The sequence below is a fragment of the Ostrinia furnacalis genome, unplaced genomic scaffold, assembly GCF_004193835.3.
Source record: "Ostrinia furnacalis isolate ACB-3 unplaced genomic scaffold, ASM419383v2 OfSCF0912, whole genome shotgun sequence".
Lineage (NCBI taxonomy): Eukaryota > Metazoa > Arthropoda > Insecta > Lepidoptera > Crambidae > Ostrinia > Ostrinia furnacalis.
Window position 1 is genome coordinate 260,065 of NW_021131151.1, and position 15,995 is coordinate 276,059.

Sequence of the window (15,995 nt, forward strand, 5' to 3'; positions counted from 1 at the left end):
ATTGTACGAGTAATTGGGACAGCCTTGGAAAAGGCTTATTAAAGCGCACGAATTTAAAGGTCAAGGAAACGTGAATATAGGAACTTTTAGTTTTTTTTATGCTAGACAAGACAATCGCACCTGGTGTTAAGTGAGATGCAGTCTAGGATGGTACATATCTGCCCTGTGATTGCCTATTCACTCTCGCCTTGAAAACGCCCGGATTATAGTGTTCAGGAAATACAGCAGCAGGCAGCGAATTTTAGTCCCTAGCTGTTCGCATTATAAACGAGTCGTCGAAGCGCTTAGTTGAAATTTATTTATTTATTTATTTATTTAGGAAAACCAGGGTTTTACAGTGTGTAATAATAACATAAGATAGGCAACGAGTAAACCACTTATAGGTTCCCACAGGTAAAAACAATTTAAAAAATTTAGTGAGCCTTTGCACCAGGGTTCTTATTAACTATCTGGTCAGTAGTAATCAAAAGATTAACTATAGACAAATGGATTTTCTGGACAGCGGAACATTCCATCCTTATTAATTCCATAATAAAACACCCTCTCGGGATTCGGCCTCGGCATTTCTCAGCTACTTTTGTCACTTCGGTCTTGACCCAATGTTCGGTGTCGATCGGGCCGCCCCGCCCGCTCCCGTTGTGCCCGCGGACGAAATGGACAATGCGCATAAAAAATCAATAAAGCGAGAACGGCCTTCGCGTAGGTCGCCCGATCACCGCCCGGACTTGTATTAAGTTAAACTTTTCCATTCAACGGGGGATTTATTCTTTGAAGGTATTAGGGCGTGTTGTAATAGTTTGATGGTGGCTCGAGGGTAAAGGTTACGGCGCGAGTTTTTGGTGTAACATAAATAGTGGCTAGCTAAGTTTTACATGGTTTTACTTTATCCTGTGGGGCACACGTGGTTCACAAAGAGACTTGTCACCAAAACTCGTTCATTATTATTGTAAGAAAAGCTAAGTAATTTATCATTTATGTGTAAGATTTCCGAATGAAATGATGGAAAATACTTTTGAAATCATTAGATAATACTTATAGTAGTTGTATTATAGTACTTATAATAGTCAATGGGAAAAGCTAATAAAAGTTACCTTTCCATCTTACAGAAATTATTTGTAAGTTTACAAAGGACGACGACGTTCGTGTTTAACTATAAATTGTGTAACATTTCACCGGTCTTTTCGTAGACGTCTAAAGTTAAATATAAAACGCATGGTTATATCTTAACTTGTGGGTCGACGATATCCACATAAAACACGTGCCGTTAATAATAGGACCTCACAACAGTAACAACTTCACAAAGTAATAAAATATTGAGTTGACATGCGACCTTTTCAAGTTTGTTGTTCATTTCATCAAGCCATTATTGACAAAAATCGTGAACTGTACAGTTGTCCGCACTTCCAAATAGACATTTTTATTGCAAAAAAGCCCCTATTTCAATTAGTTTAATAAATGTTTTAATTTAGATTCATGTGCGTCTCGAGTTAGACCAATATGGAGAGCAGACAAAGTTAAACTAACAGAAAATTCGAAAGTTTCAGGCTCAGCTTTTGCTGACAACTTTAGAACACTAATAAATAGACTTTATATCGAATCTGTCATATCCATATGAGTATGAATCTGTCTGTTACAATATTTTTGTGTAAACTTTAAAGTGAAATCGAGAAAGGACCTATTCATTCAAGCTTATTTTTTCAGGTACCGTTAGTTAATATCATAAATGCAAGAATTTGCGATCAAGGTGTTCTCGAGTATAATCTCAATCATGTAAGTAAGTATAATGATGATCAACTGAGGAAAAAATGTATTTAGGAAAAACCCCATCGTCAGGTTGAAGCAGCAAGAACAAGAAATAATAATGATGAGAATGTAACATTCGATAGATTTCGCGATCACTTCAAAACAGAAGATGTTAGCGATTCGATTGAATAAAAATCGAGAGGAATGTTAAACTGTGTACAACCGAATAATAGCCACTCAGTTATCAAGGTGCAATGATAGTACGAGATAGGCGCACGTTTATAAAACATAACTTGGCGGCAGTTCAAAGAGTTAACGCCGTTTCATTCAGTGCCAAGTGCAATATTTTTAGATGGAGAGTGACAGAGCAATTTCGTTGCGCGTAATCACTATATTCGTTTCGGATGCGTCGACCTAACAAAAAATGTGGTATAAATAACCTGATGCTTATTTATATGATACGCTCTAGGAATGTAAACTTTACTTCAAAGTCGCATTAATAAGATAGATAACTGTGCCTAGAGAAAGAGAAAAAGGTACCTACCTACTTAGAATTTATTTACAAGATTTCATAATAAAGTGGCGACAACATTCTATAGGTAGCTATTATTGTCAGGTCAGGAACAATTTCTTTTTGCAAATGGCCGTTTATAAAAACACGAAAGAAAACTTCAATGTAGTGTCTACTAAGACCAATGATCCTAGAGTCAGTATCATGTTTGAAACAAAATTAGGTTTCAACTCTCAAGCGACTTTCCCATGAGTCGTCTGCCCCGAGTCACAAAATATAACAGAAGACAAACTCCATACTAAACGCGCTCGAGCCACGCACACATAGACACCGCTCCTAGCAAGACTGTCTTGGACGAATGCGAGCGCGACGTGGCGCGACAGACGTTCGCCACACGTTCGCTGTGGTTCGCTTGAGTCACGCGCCGGTCAACCGCCTGTGATATTATTTTGTTTTGCGAAATTGACGAAAATGAGTGAACAGAAAAAGTCGTATTATAATTATTCGGTATTTGGTTGCTTAAACTCATCATTAAATACCGAATTTTCATTTTTTAAATTACCAGTTGATTCGGGGAGGTAAGTAAGTTATTTATTTGAATTTCAATTGAAATTGAAAGCCAACTCAATTATTAGGAATATCGAATTGTTTTAGAGAGGTTTTAGGAATTATTGGATAACTAGCTTTTGCCCGCGGCTTCACCCGCCTGAAATTTAGTTTGTCACAGATCGTCATAAATTATAGCTTGTATGTTATTCAGGGTTATAAACAATAATACTGTAATGTTACATCAAAATCCGTTCAGTAGTTTTTGCGTGAAAGAGCAACAAACATCCAGACATCCAAACTTTCGCATTTATAATATTAGTTGGATAATAGTGTCAACCACTCAACTAAATACTACTTCCTTCTCGTGTATTTGTTTGCAAACTATTACTATAATAACGTACTAAATATAAATAAGTACACGTGGATATCTGTTATTGTCTTTCTTGCATAGTATTAAGAGTAACATTTTTCTATCATAACGAAATAAACACAACACATGACAAGACAACCCTGGCGCGACGGCCGAGCGTGCGAGCGAGAGAGGTATGCAAAGCGAGGTACATACATGAGTTTACCTTCTGTTATATTTTGTGCCCGAGTGAAGTTCTCACTGCAAATGTCATGGGGCATAGGTTAACTACGTCTGCCTACAACAGTGTCCTATCCATTCCAACAGTGACAGTAAATTGCGACCAAATGCGCTTGTTAAGTCTTCGAGCAACAGTGTTGTCTATACAAAATGGAATGCAAAAAGTATTGTTTTCGATGACTAGGCGAAATCAGAGATATGATACGAGACGATACGATGTGATTCACGTTTGTTACATTTCTGACACGTTCGATGAGTATGCATAATGTTTAGCTGCTGATTGATAATCTTAAAGGCGCCATTAAAAAAATAAGATCTATATTCATTGCAATGAGGATCATTTCGATTTTTAGCTGTGAATGCAGATTTATAGGGCTAAGAAATCCTTAAAACACAGTGCAAAAATTTTTGTTCTACGNGAATTTTCTACAACAGTACTGATCCTCATTTATTCCAATCCAAGGCCACTGTTTGGTAACAAACGACACCACAATGCAAGAGCAATTTTTTTTTCAAATCTCGAATAAAGCAATCGTGCTCCTGGTATTCTAGCATACTGCCGTGCTGACATTCCTACCCCAAGATGATTTATAGAATGACTATTTTGCAAAATGACGTAAAATTACGTAACAGCGTAATGGAATTCTTAAACAACATCGAACGAATTTGAGAGGTAATCCTAAAAGGTGTATTAATCATGCTGAGAAAAGGGTTTGCGGAAATTCGAGGGAGTTAAAGGGCGTCGTCGAGGGATATTATAGGACAAGTGGGCCGGAGTTGGGAGAATATTAGCCAATAAACAAACAATACATTGTTACTGTTACTCAGAATCAAGTAGGTTCTTATCAGAATGTATTTTAACCTTACATTTAAGGAGCTACTAAAATGCTCATAAACGATACATTGTGTCTTTTCATACTTCATCGCTTACCACGAGGAGATTCGCGACATTGTAACTGGAAAATTACATAGTATGCGCTATTTGGTGAAGCAGTTCTTTGTAATAATCTTCTTAATCCATTTTAGATGAACGTGGGTGTGACTTAAATAAATAAGTCTACTCTTCCAAGACTTAGAGACAAAGAATAGATGAAAATTCAAATAATACATAAGTACCTACAATTTCTCCGCTATCCCCAAATAATCTTACCAACTTTATCCAATGATAACTCTAAACCCAAGACAAAACCGACTGTATCCACGCAGTGCTATAACGCCAGCGAATGCACAGCGTTCCAGTCTAGCCGACCTAACCTAAGCCTGCAGAACCGGTCTGGTCGCTTGTAGGCTAGGCACTAACACAACTACACTATAGCCGGTATACAGCACGCGGCTATTAAAGAAAGTGGCAGTGCCGTAGGTCGAAACTGGAGATACGTGCAATGTGAAACTTACGTAACGTAAAGAAAGACGTTTTGGTCTATTGCTAAGCGAGTGGAAAGTTTGCTCGGCTCGTTTTCAGTTGCGATTTTAATTGAGTGGTTGTGAGAAGTTTAGGTTAGATAGACTTTTCTGGGTAAATTACTTTGGTGGTTTTTCATTTTAACGTATTCGATTTCTAGCTAGTTGTTTATAAATCGGTCTCATCATTAGGGTTTATAACGTAGACCTGAATGAAAATTCCTTTACAGGACAATTTTCCCAACGAATAAAACATACCTGAAGCATATTGTGTTTAAAAAGTAATAGGTAAAATGCTGTTCAAAGAGAAAAGTCCAAATGTTATTTTTATTCTGCCAGCAAAATATTACGAAAGAGCACTCTACACAAATAAATATTGACGCGACTATAAACGGTTTTAGTGCAACTGCACTGCCCGCGTTTGAATATTAGGTCATGCACGCGGTTTCCCCCTTCGGAATATATTACGGGATTGACCCACGCACAGTAGTTTGATATTAAAAAAAGGTGGACATACGATCGAAAGTCATAATTTCACCGAAACAAAAATTGTTTTGGATAGCATTTTGAATGCTGATCAACATTTGTCATTAAGCATTTTTCGATAAAACGAGCCTTTCATGCTTAAAAAAAATATGACAAGAAAATGTGTATGGAGAAAAATCTTTTTTATTTTTTTTCTGGCTACTGTTGCAAACTGTAGCGGTCAAACCTTATGTAGTCGTAAGTACCTATGGTGCCTAACATTACTACATAAATACTTTTTGCGGGCACGCGCGGCCAAGCGAGTAATGGACATGCAAAATTTTAAATATTTTTATTTATTCATTATTGATTTTAATGCACTTAAAGTAATTATTAATAGATAAATATACTAAGTCTAACTTACTACAGCCCCCTATTACCTCATTTCACGCTAAAACCTTTCAAACTAGAACGTAAGTTTGTAGGTACCAGGTAGTCTAAGTTGTTTTTATTGTCATTATAATATTCACTACTGGTCTACTGGTTATCGTGTAAGATAGATTAGGTAGATATCTACCCTTTACCTAGGTATATACCTACTTCTTGGCACTTATAATACCGACATACATGATTAAAAAAAGTCTTCAAGCAAGAACCCTTGACTTCAATGGTTATGAACGATTTTTTAACTTTCTAGAGTAGTCCTGAATAGATCCTTAAATCATTTTGACTGTCATAATCGATTACAGTAGGTAGCGGGATAGTTTCAATTTTGATAGAACTGTAATTTCCAGTTCTTCTGTTGAATAGTCTTACACTTTTGCAAAAATATTCTTTTTTTTTTTGGCTCCTTTAAAGAGGTGTAAGTTTCTTTCCCTTCATCTAAAAAGACAACGTACAAAAGCTTGTAATAACACCTTTATAAGTAGCCTCAAATATAAAGCTTTTACCCAATCATCGAACTGAGAAAAATCTGAAATCCGATATTTATCACCTTCTTCCATTCATGTCTTCAATTATTATCTTCGTTCGAAAAACAATCAAAGAAAGATGTTTTAGCCTATTCACTTATCTTGATCAGAGTGTTCAAAATAATCAAAGTCACTCACATACTTACTTTTTCCGAAAGAATCCAATAGGCAGATTTGCAGTACACCAAAATGTTATCACATTATCTGCACCATGTATCAGCAGTTTTTGTGTACGTTAGCTGGCATATAAAACTATAGGTAGAGGTGTACATAATGGATCTGCAATAATGTGTGGCAATACGGCTCGGAAACGTGGCCTCTCAATATAGGCCTTCTAAATAAGCTCAAAATTGCACAACGTGCTATGGAGAGGGCTATGCTCGGTGTTTCTTTACAAGATCGAATCAGAAATGAGGAGGAGATCCGTAAACGAACCAAAGTCGTTGACATAGCCCAACGGATTAGCAAGCTAAAGTGACAATGGGCAGGGCACATAGTATGCAGAACTAATGGCCGATGGGGCAGCAAGGTTCTGGAGTGGACGCCACGTACCGGAAAGCGCAGCGTAGGACGTCCACCCACAAGGTGGACCGACGACCTCATAAAGGTAGCAGGAAGGTGTTGGATGCAGGGCACCACCAAGCGGCCATTGTGGAAATCATTGGGGGAGGCCTATGTTCAGCAGTGGACGTTCTATGGTTGAAATGATGATGGATGATGAATAATGTGTAGAAGAGGGTTACGGATATTTCCATTTGTGGTGGAATTATTTGACTAACTGAATGGAGAGCCATAAAAAATATTTTTTACTATATGGGTTGAAACCCTTACTGAACCCACTACCTACTGTAATTGATTATGACAGTCAAAATGATTTAAGGATCTATTCAGGACTACTCTAGAAAGTTAAAAAATCTTTCATAACCATTGAAGTCAAGGGTTCTTTCTTGAAGACTTTTTTTAATCATGTATGTCCGTATTATAAGTGCCAAGAAGTAGGTATATACCTAGGTAAAGGGTAGATATCTACCTAATCTATCTTACGCGATAACCAGTAGACCAGTAGTGAATATTATAATGACAATAAAAACAACTTAGACTACCTGGTACCTACAAACTTATGTTTTAGTTTGAAAGGTTTTAGCGTGAAATGAGGTAATAGGGGGCTGTAGTAAGTTAGACTTAGTATATTTATCTATTAATAATTACTTTAAGTGCATTAAAATCAATAATGAATAAATACAAATATTTAAAATTTTGCATGTCCATTACTCGCTTGTTTATATTTATTTATAGTAATGTTTGTGAATACGGGCGTAAGGCTGAGTTGCACACCACCTTATTTGAGGATCATAACCGGTGTTTTTGTATGGAGTTTGAGAGACTTTTGACGTTTGTTAAATTTAGATGGTGTAACCCAGCCTAATTTGAGGTACGGACAACAGCATGTCAAACTAAACACTGCCGTCTTATGTAGAGTTGTTGAGTGTCATTTTGCAACCAAAATGCAGAGCAGTGTAAGTCGACAGAAGGAACATTAAATAAAGAATTTAATTTATACAGCCTTCACAGCATGAAAACGCTAACAAAATTGACGATCCAAAAACGTGTAGACCACCAACTGGTGTGGACAAAATACGATTATTCTTTAACAAAATGTATGCGACTCATTTGTATACAAATAGTGTTTGATTGACGTAGTTTAGAGTACACACAATTAGTATCACAAGAACACACGTGTATGTATGTAACTTATGTGCAAATCACGAATATTTAATAGAAGCTATTAATTATTAAGTATGTTTTATGAGAATTGTTACTTTGAGTTGAGACTAATGTGAGAGTTGAGAAGAGCGTGTTAAAATTAATTATTTTTAAATTCATTCTCAATCTTACTTAAGTTTCTTTCTTATGTCTATCATTACACCGATCAAAGCTCTTTAAATTAATGCGATAAAAAATACATTTATCAAAAATAACACTTAATAGACAGACGATATGAATCAAGCCATTAATATTCTCTCAATATTGATAAATTGGAGAACGAAATACAATCAATTTCATAGAGCAATATTGATCTTTAATTTTAATATAAACCGACTAGCTTTGGTCGCCCGCTACGCGGGCTACAAAAGCTAGATCTGCGATGCTGGCCGCTCCGGGCTTCGCCCTACGCGGCGCTCGGCCTGCGGCCTCGCATTCGGAGCTCGGCCTTCGGCCTCGCAAAAATTACAGGGGGTGTTTATTGTCTGTCACTGTGCTCTTGTGCTTTTTTGACGCAACACAAGTTTAACTATGGTAACTCTCGGGATTTGAACCATCGCTCGGCCTTCGGCCTCGCCTTTCTGTCTGTCACTGGGCTCTAGTCCTTTTTTGACGCATTAAAAATAAATCTATGGCGACTCACAGGCTTCAAACTATCGCTCGGCCTTCGGCCTCGCCTATTTCTACGTTAACTAAGCCCCCTGCATACAATTTGTATGGAGAACTCCGTTCCATTACGAAAATGGGTGACAGCTTGGCGGCCATCTTGGATTTCCAAAGTTTTGCATTTTTCCCTTAATCTGGACCATATTCCGCGCCGAACCCCATTTTTACTTTTTTTCTATCTTCACCCAGTCCCGTGAAACAATTCCTTGAAACCACCCATGCCCCAAAACTTTGAGTTCCCCTAACTCCCAGTGATGCCAGGTGATCGAGATGAAAATGGTCAAATGTCATTAGTTTGACCTATGTGCAGGAGGCGTCACCCAAATTTTTGACCGGAAGTCGTTATTTCCATTTTTTACATTTTTTGACCAAATCTCTCAAAGCATGGCAACACTGGAAATTTTTGTGTTTCCAAACGATACTCCTTGACAAACTACACAATCGCCACAAACAACTCGACTTTCCCAAATGTTGCCAACTACCCGAAAAACGCATTTGAAAAATCAGAAATCTGAAACTTTTTACAAAATGGCCGCTCACTCGGTAGCCATCTTGATTTTTTGACATTTCGGATTTTTCCCATAGTCTGGGTCGTAAAACCGACCAAACCCCATTTTTGGATTTTTTCTGCCATATCTCCTTCTGTCCGTCCTTAACTTTAAAGACACCCATGTCGAAAAAAATACTTTTCCCCGTAACTCCCAGTGTTGCCAGGTGATCGAGATGAAAATGGTCAAATGTCATTTGCACGACCCCTTTGCAGGAGGCGTCATCTAAATTTTTGANAATCTGTAAATGTGGCCTTGAAGCAGACTATATAAGTCACAAATACCCAAAAGAATTTTTCAAAAACAATTGCGCATCTCGGAGTGACACCTCCCTAAAAACACCCCGAAATCGCATTTTCAATCCAAGATGGCGGCGCGGCCATTTTGTTTTTCCGTTTTTTTCCTACATTTTTGAACACACCTTGGCAACCCCAATCAACACCCAAAAAAGAAAAAATTCAGGACCAGACACAAAAAAGTTGATGTCTCAAAAAATGCCGCCATTTTGTTTTTTGGTTCAAAAAATCTAGTAAAGCTGGCAGTCGAAAAATCTAGTTAAAAACAAACACTAACAATTTTACCCCTCTCCCCTCTAAATACCCTAAAAATACCCCTGATCAGTGAGTCAGTGAGTGAGTCAGTGGTAATCGAGCTTTATATAATATAGATGACCTTCAGTTTTAATTAAACCGATGCAACAGACGAATTTCATCAGAGATAAAATGTAAATTAAATATTGATATTAACATAACACCAGTCGGTACAGACAAAAGCAGGCCGTGTGTGATATAATAATGACATCATTCGTGAAATATTTGCCTTGATTATAAAATAATCACGTTTCGTATTAATTGCTGACGCCCGTATTCACAAACGAAAATGATGCTTGCATTAAGTGAAGCAGCAAAACGAACGCACAGCGTTGAATAGAGCTCTGTGATTGGTTCGTGTGTCCACTCTGCGCGACCACGCACACTGTGAGTCCTCACAGTAATGTTTGTGAATACGGGCGTGAGAGAATTAGCCAGGCAGGCATTTCAATCAGGTTAATATGTACAGCCGTGTTTGTATTGAGTGATTACTGCAAACACCGCAGTTATATTGCATATTATGTGCGATTTTGCAAACTATTTGGACCTCATACGGTGCAATTACACAATAATTATTGGGTTAATTGGCCGATGCAAACTTACTTATTAGAAATTTTCATTCAGTCAAAGTAATGTGCCCAAAATGGTTCATCATGTGTTATCATTGTAACATTTTTTGACACCAGACTATTTAAGTTAATAGAGCCTTGATCATCATCTCTGAACAATCCTACACTCAGGGATGCTCAGAAAACTATGAGAGCCCGATTACACGTGAAGGGTTTAATAAGTTTCCGATCATCTAAAAAAAGCGTCCTTGATTTCAGTAAATGAAGTTTTATCTTCATAACACAAAGGACTTAAGTCGCAGTTCCGTTGTTAAATAGGGATGTAGTTAGTCCGATTAATATACCGATCTCACTTCGAATTCCGTCCGAGTCACAACACAACTTATCGTTAATCGCCGTCCGAATTATTGCTCGAGAGTCGACGACAGACCGCGGCCATACAAAATGGGTTGCGCAGAACGTTAACTTCTTGCCGAACGCGTTCCAACGCGCACATTAATTAGAAGGACGTTTCGAATTCGAAAAAGGAACGAGCGGGAGCGCTATCAAACGAGCTGTTTCATAAATCGCTGGCGGGGGCTCGTTTTTATCCCAGGGCCATATAGTGTGGGGAGAACAGTCCACTCGACGAAGATGACAAATTAATGTGTGTTGATTAAATAATTACTTGAGATATCCTTGTGCACAGAAAACAGCATAGTTTGGATATGACTCTCTATTTGAGAATTAGAAATGACATTTCAAAAGTAAATATTGTTATATCTGGGCTCATGTTTAACGCGTTGCGTATATTTTTGTAATTCATGCTCTACCTACATTCCCAATTTCAGACGCAACTGTAAACAGGTACACTTCGAATGAAATACGAATCTTCCATTCAAGAATAAAATAACCCCAAAAGGTCAGGGGCAAATTTGAGGAAGCAAGCATGAATTTGTTTCCTTTACGTCAGCTTGTGTCAGGAACTTTTCCATGACAGTCAGAATTCCTTTGGTTATGTTGTGTGGTTTAGACGTCAAAGTCAAACGTCATACGAAAGCAATTCCTTCTTTGCCGTGGCGGTTATATTTTGTTTGTGCCACAAACAACGCCGCATCGGATTTATGTCGGTCGCGTCTCCCGCCCGTTTCACCGCATCGATCACGTCACGGACGCGGCTCGCACATCAAATGCATTTGCACAAAGTCGACTGCAAACTGCAGTTTATTTGTGTCATATTCGAAATTAATAATAGGTCTGCATATGGTTCTATTATTCTTTTACTTATGGGCCACTATTATTCAGGTGTCCAACTGAGCAGAGCATCTTCAGCCGGTAAAGTCCAGAACATCTACCTACTTTTCAGTTTCAAAATATTATCCAATTACAACTAGGAAGGTATGTCGCGGTGTATAAAACCTTTAGATAGGTAGTTCTCCCTTCATTTAAGAACAAGAGACAAAGGTATGATTACTGTTTAGTAATCATAGGTAAAACAGGAATAAGCTTTCAAGTTGATTTTATCACAAATTCAAGCCCAACATTTCGATCGTTACCTTTCCACAAGTTGAACGTCAAACAAATCGGGCAACCACTTCAAACGCTCGGCAGCAGCCAACGTAACTCCAATCAAAGAACATCCAAATTGAACGACTCTCGACACCAATTTGACATCGCGAACATGGTTGACCGGTTAGCAATATAAGTGGCACGACTCAACTAACACGAGCCGACAAAAAGGTCAGAGTCAGAAGCAAAGTAAGGAAATTTCCTTATTTTATTTTTGAGCAAACTTACCTCACTGTGACGCACAAGGTCAGTGAACGCCGTACTCGTGTAAAGGGTACAGGGTAGCTCTGCCCTCATAGGATTGGGGACGTTGTTATCAGGAATCGCGCCATTGTTTACTTCCACAAAGTGAAGTTTATACACTGACAGCTCAAGTGTAACAGTTGCGCTGCAAAAGTAACTCTTATTTCAGGCAGAATAAGAGCGGACTTAAGGTCAACATGTTACGAGTGATGAGCTGTTGTGTTTTCTAGATAGACGCTTTGGTCGTGTAAAACAATTCAGCGCGTCAATCTAGGGACCAGGTAGACTACACACAAAGGGGGACTTCTCCTTGTCCGACAACAATGGCCACAATGAACGCGCGGGAATCAGTCGCGCGGTGTCTGCTAGCGAGCGGCTATCTGCCGGTGACAGCGAGCGCGCCGCCGCGAATAACAATAATGAGGCGGTTAATTATTATTATTACCGGTGGACGCACTCGGCGCACGGCTGTACGTAGGTAGGTGGCGTAATCGGTGAATTCCATATAATCGTGGCGCGGCGCACTCACACACGCGCATCATCCCCGCCGCCACGTGTGGTGACGTCGCTAGGCGCAGGTACAGCGTTGGCGGGTTTGCGCGCGTATCGATCTTGCGATAAATTCGATACGGTGAGCGGTGAATGCACCGCTGGCAGCCGCGGTCGCCTTTCACAGCGGCGAAACGCAATTTACGATCGGTGCACGCCACTATGACTCTCCAGCGGCAGTGTTTATGCGAAACGATTCCAGCACAATTCGCGTGTCCCCGATGCGCTATCGGACGCGGGCGCAGCGCAGCGCCACGCGGACGCACGAAGCTTCTCGAACGGCGAGATAACACGTGTATTTATTAAAGGCGGGAATTGCGCAACGTGCGATAACGCGAAACGTTTAAAATTGTAATCTACAGCCTAAACAGAGCTCAAAGGTGACACGGAGTCGCATGTCGAGGAACTATACAGTATTTCACGGGCATGTAATCCAATTTGGCGTCGGCCACACCATTTCTAATCGCACTAATTGGGGAACGCCCCAACTCCAATTACCACTATCGCTGGTTGTTTTCGGGCGACTACGTTTATAAATTGGAACACTCTATTAAAATGACAAGATGGCAAACAAACATGCACCGCTTCGATTAAGTTCGCAGCCAAGCCGGGTGTTCGGAATCGAAGGAATCAATTTAAACAGAAAACGAGGCGGAAACTTCTAACAGTGTTGTATTACTCACGCGATAAAGCGAATTGTCTAAATTGGCTTGTCTGGAGACGAATAGATTTGGGGAGCAGATGTCATCTCCACGGGGGCATGAATAGCCATTTAACTCTAAAGTGACGATAGATGAAACGCAGGAGACGTGTGTATCCGAGAACGACAATTCTGATAAAGAGAATAGGTAGATAATAAGAAAAACCGTCAGCGAAGCAATTCGATTTCGCATCACAGTTGCTACTGGAGGGAATCGAGTTCAAACAACCGTCTAAAGCCGATTTGTTTTTTATTTGCAATTTGCGCGGCGGCCGTAACTAGCCCGGAAATCGGAGTGGTCGTCCAAAAATGACAAAGCGGCCGTATCAAACCGAGAGCGCACAAAAAAGGCCACGTCGACAGAACGAGCGTCTGTCGAACGCTAGCACTCGCTGCAAAAAGTGAATAATGACCGTCGCGCCACCACGCCACACCGGCCGGCGAGTCGCACAATCGCGCTATTTCGAGATACGTTTTCCTCTTAGCGATACCCACGACCACTAATAATAATAGAGACCGAGTACAAACACTAGATAACGATTGTTCTGCTAATACAGCCGTTTTCGCGGTATTGTATGGTGTGGAAGACGCAACACGTGCAGAATATTCGAGCGTACAAGGTGAACGACTCCATGAAATATTAATATTGAACAAACACGATCTTTCGTTCCCAATTTGGGTAACAGATTCGTGTGGCGGAAGAGTGTATTAGCGTGTATGATTTCGGGTGACAATGTTGGTATAGTAATGTACGTGGATAGATATAATATTGGCGAATGCAATGAGAATTGCGAACTCGGCGAAGCGAGTTAGAGGTTGAGAAAGCGAGCAAGATTACATAACACGATCGAGTTGAGAACGCGTGTTAATGTGAATTTGTGTTTCGCATGTATGTACTTACGTAGTTCGCGAGCGGGGGAGAGTTCAAGCGTCAAGTTGCGAGTAATCGCCCGAGTGTGCACTAAAATATAGTTCAAAGTAAATTGAAGCGAACGGAACTGCATGCAGCAGCTGTGCGGATATCTCCAGCTCCACATCGGTACGTTAACCTTCCGAGAGCTGGATTTTAAATCACGGCATTTATACTGCTTTAGAATTAAACTTATCTCGACTTTAAAATATAGAAAATAACAGTCACGTCATCTACATAAATCACGGACCGAAATGGAATAATAATTTATTCCGTCTAGTTTTAAAGCTAATTCAAATATGATTCTCAGTTCAGTGTTCAAGTTCGTATGAATACATTACGCTAAGTGCAATCAAATCCAAACTTTTCTGTGGCCGAAGTTGCGAAGTAACACACGAATGTGCGAAGTTGTAACAGCACTTACATAAACAGAATATTCGTACTTTCGTAGTTGGTAATATGATTTAGGAAATTAAACGCTTGAAGCAGGCACTCTAAATTCGTATTTAATTTTGGAGTAGTGAAAAGAACAGATAATATAATAAAGTTGAAGGCAGTTATTTTTATAACAAAGAATACCACAATGCCAAAACCATGACTAAACAAACAATCAAAATATTTTACTTGATAAGACTTGATAAGATTATAATGCTAAACAATGATAAAGTCAATACTATACTATTAAGGCGATTAGAGTCCTCAATCCGCGCCAAATGGCCATTTTGTAAAGCCTACTCCTCTTTTACTGCTGGACAGAAATAGTTCAAAAAAATATATGTTATACAACAGTTCAAGGACTACATTTGTGACGTTTGAATTTTCGCTACGTCTCTTTGTTTTGGATTAAAAAAATAAATAAGGGACATCGATTTTTTACTTAAATTCCCTACTCCTCCAAAACGGCTATGTAAATTTAAAAGATTTTTGCACGAATAGATTAGGAATTCTTTAATCTTTAAATGACACGTTGCGTTTTTCAATCGAACATTACTTTCATTCATAAATTTTACTTTTGATAAATTCCGAACGTTTTGCTGTTGAGGGGGCCTTCGCGGGGTGCGGGCGGCAGTCGGCCGCTGGCCTTCAGACGGGGAGGTTGTGTCACTCGCTGCAAACTGACATTAGCGATCAAAATGAATTTTTTCTTTGGCTGAGTTGCACCACCTGACGTGACCTAACTTTGACCGTAGCTTTGGCGATAACCGGTGTTTTTTGTATGGAGTTAGACAGACTTTTGACGCTTGTCAAAGTTGAAGTAAGATGGTGCAACCCAGCTTTTGTTCGACAATAGATTTTATGTCAGAATTGTTCATAGAGTACGTGCAGTCAGACGATACAATTGAATTATGACGCGCTCAGACGCTATTTTCTACCTGAATAGAATCTATTAGTGTAAAAAAACTATAATTGACTCCAAAACAACTGCACTAGATAAATACAAGTAGAAAAATTATTACGTTATTTATTTACTAGGCCTTTGCAATCAGTATCCAAATTAGGAGCTAGTCAGAATTTGTAACTTAATCGATTTACGTGAAGAAAACAATTTATGTTCTTCATACTTATTAAAATTAGATTTTCAATATGTTTCTTCGCGAAAACACCACAATTAAAAATAACACCTGTAACGCCCCTGGGTCTGCGGGTGTCTATGGGCGACGGTAATCATTTACCAACAG

General features: G+C 39.2%; 1 protein-coding gene across 1 annotated transcript in view; it reads right to left on the reverse strand.

Moving 5' to 3' along the window:
* CtBP (C-terminal binding protein) overlaps window positions 1–15,995 on the reverse strand; it is a 114,759-nt gene that overhangs the window by 71,510 nt on the left and 27,254 nt on the right. The window lies entirely within an intron of this gene.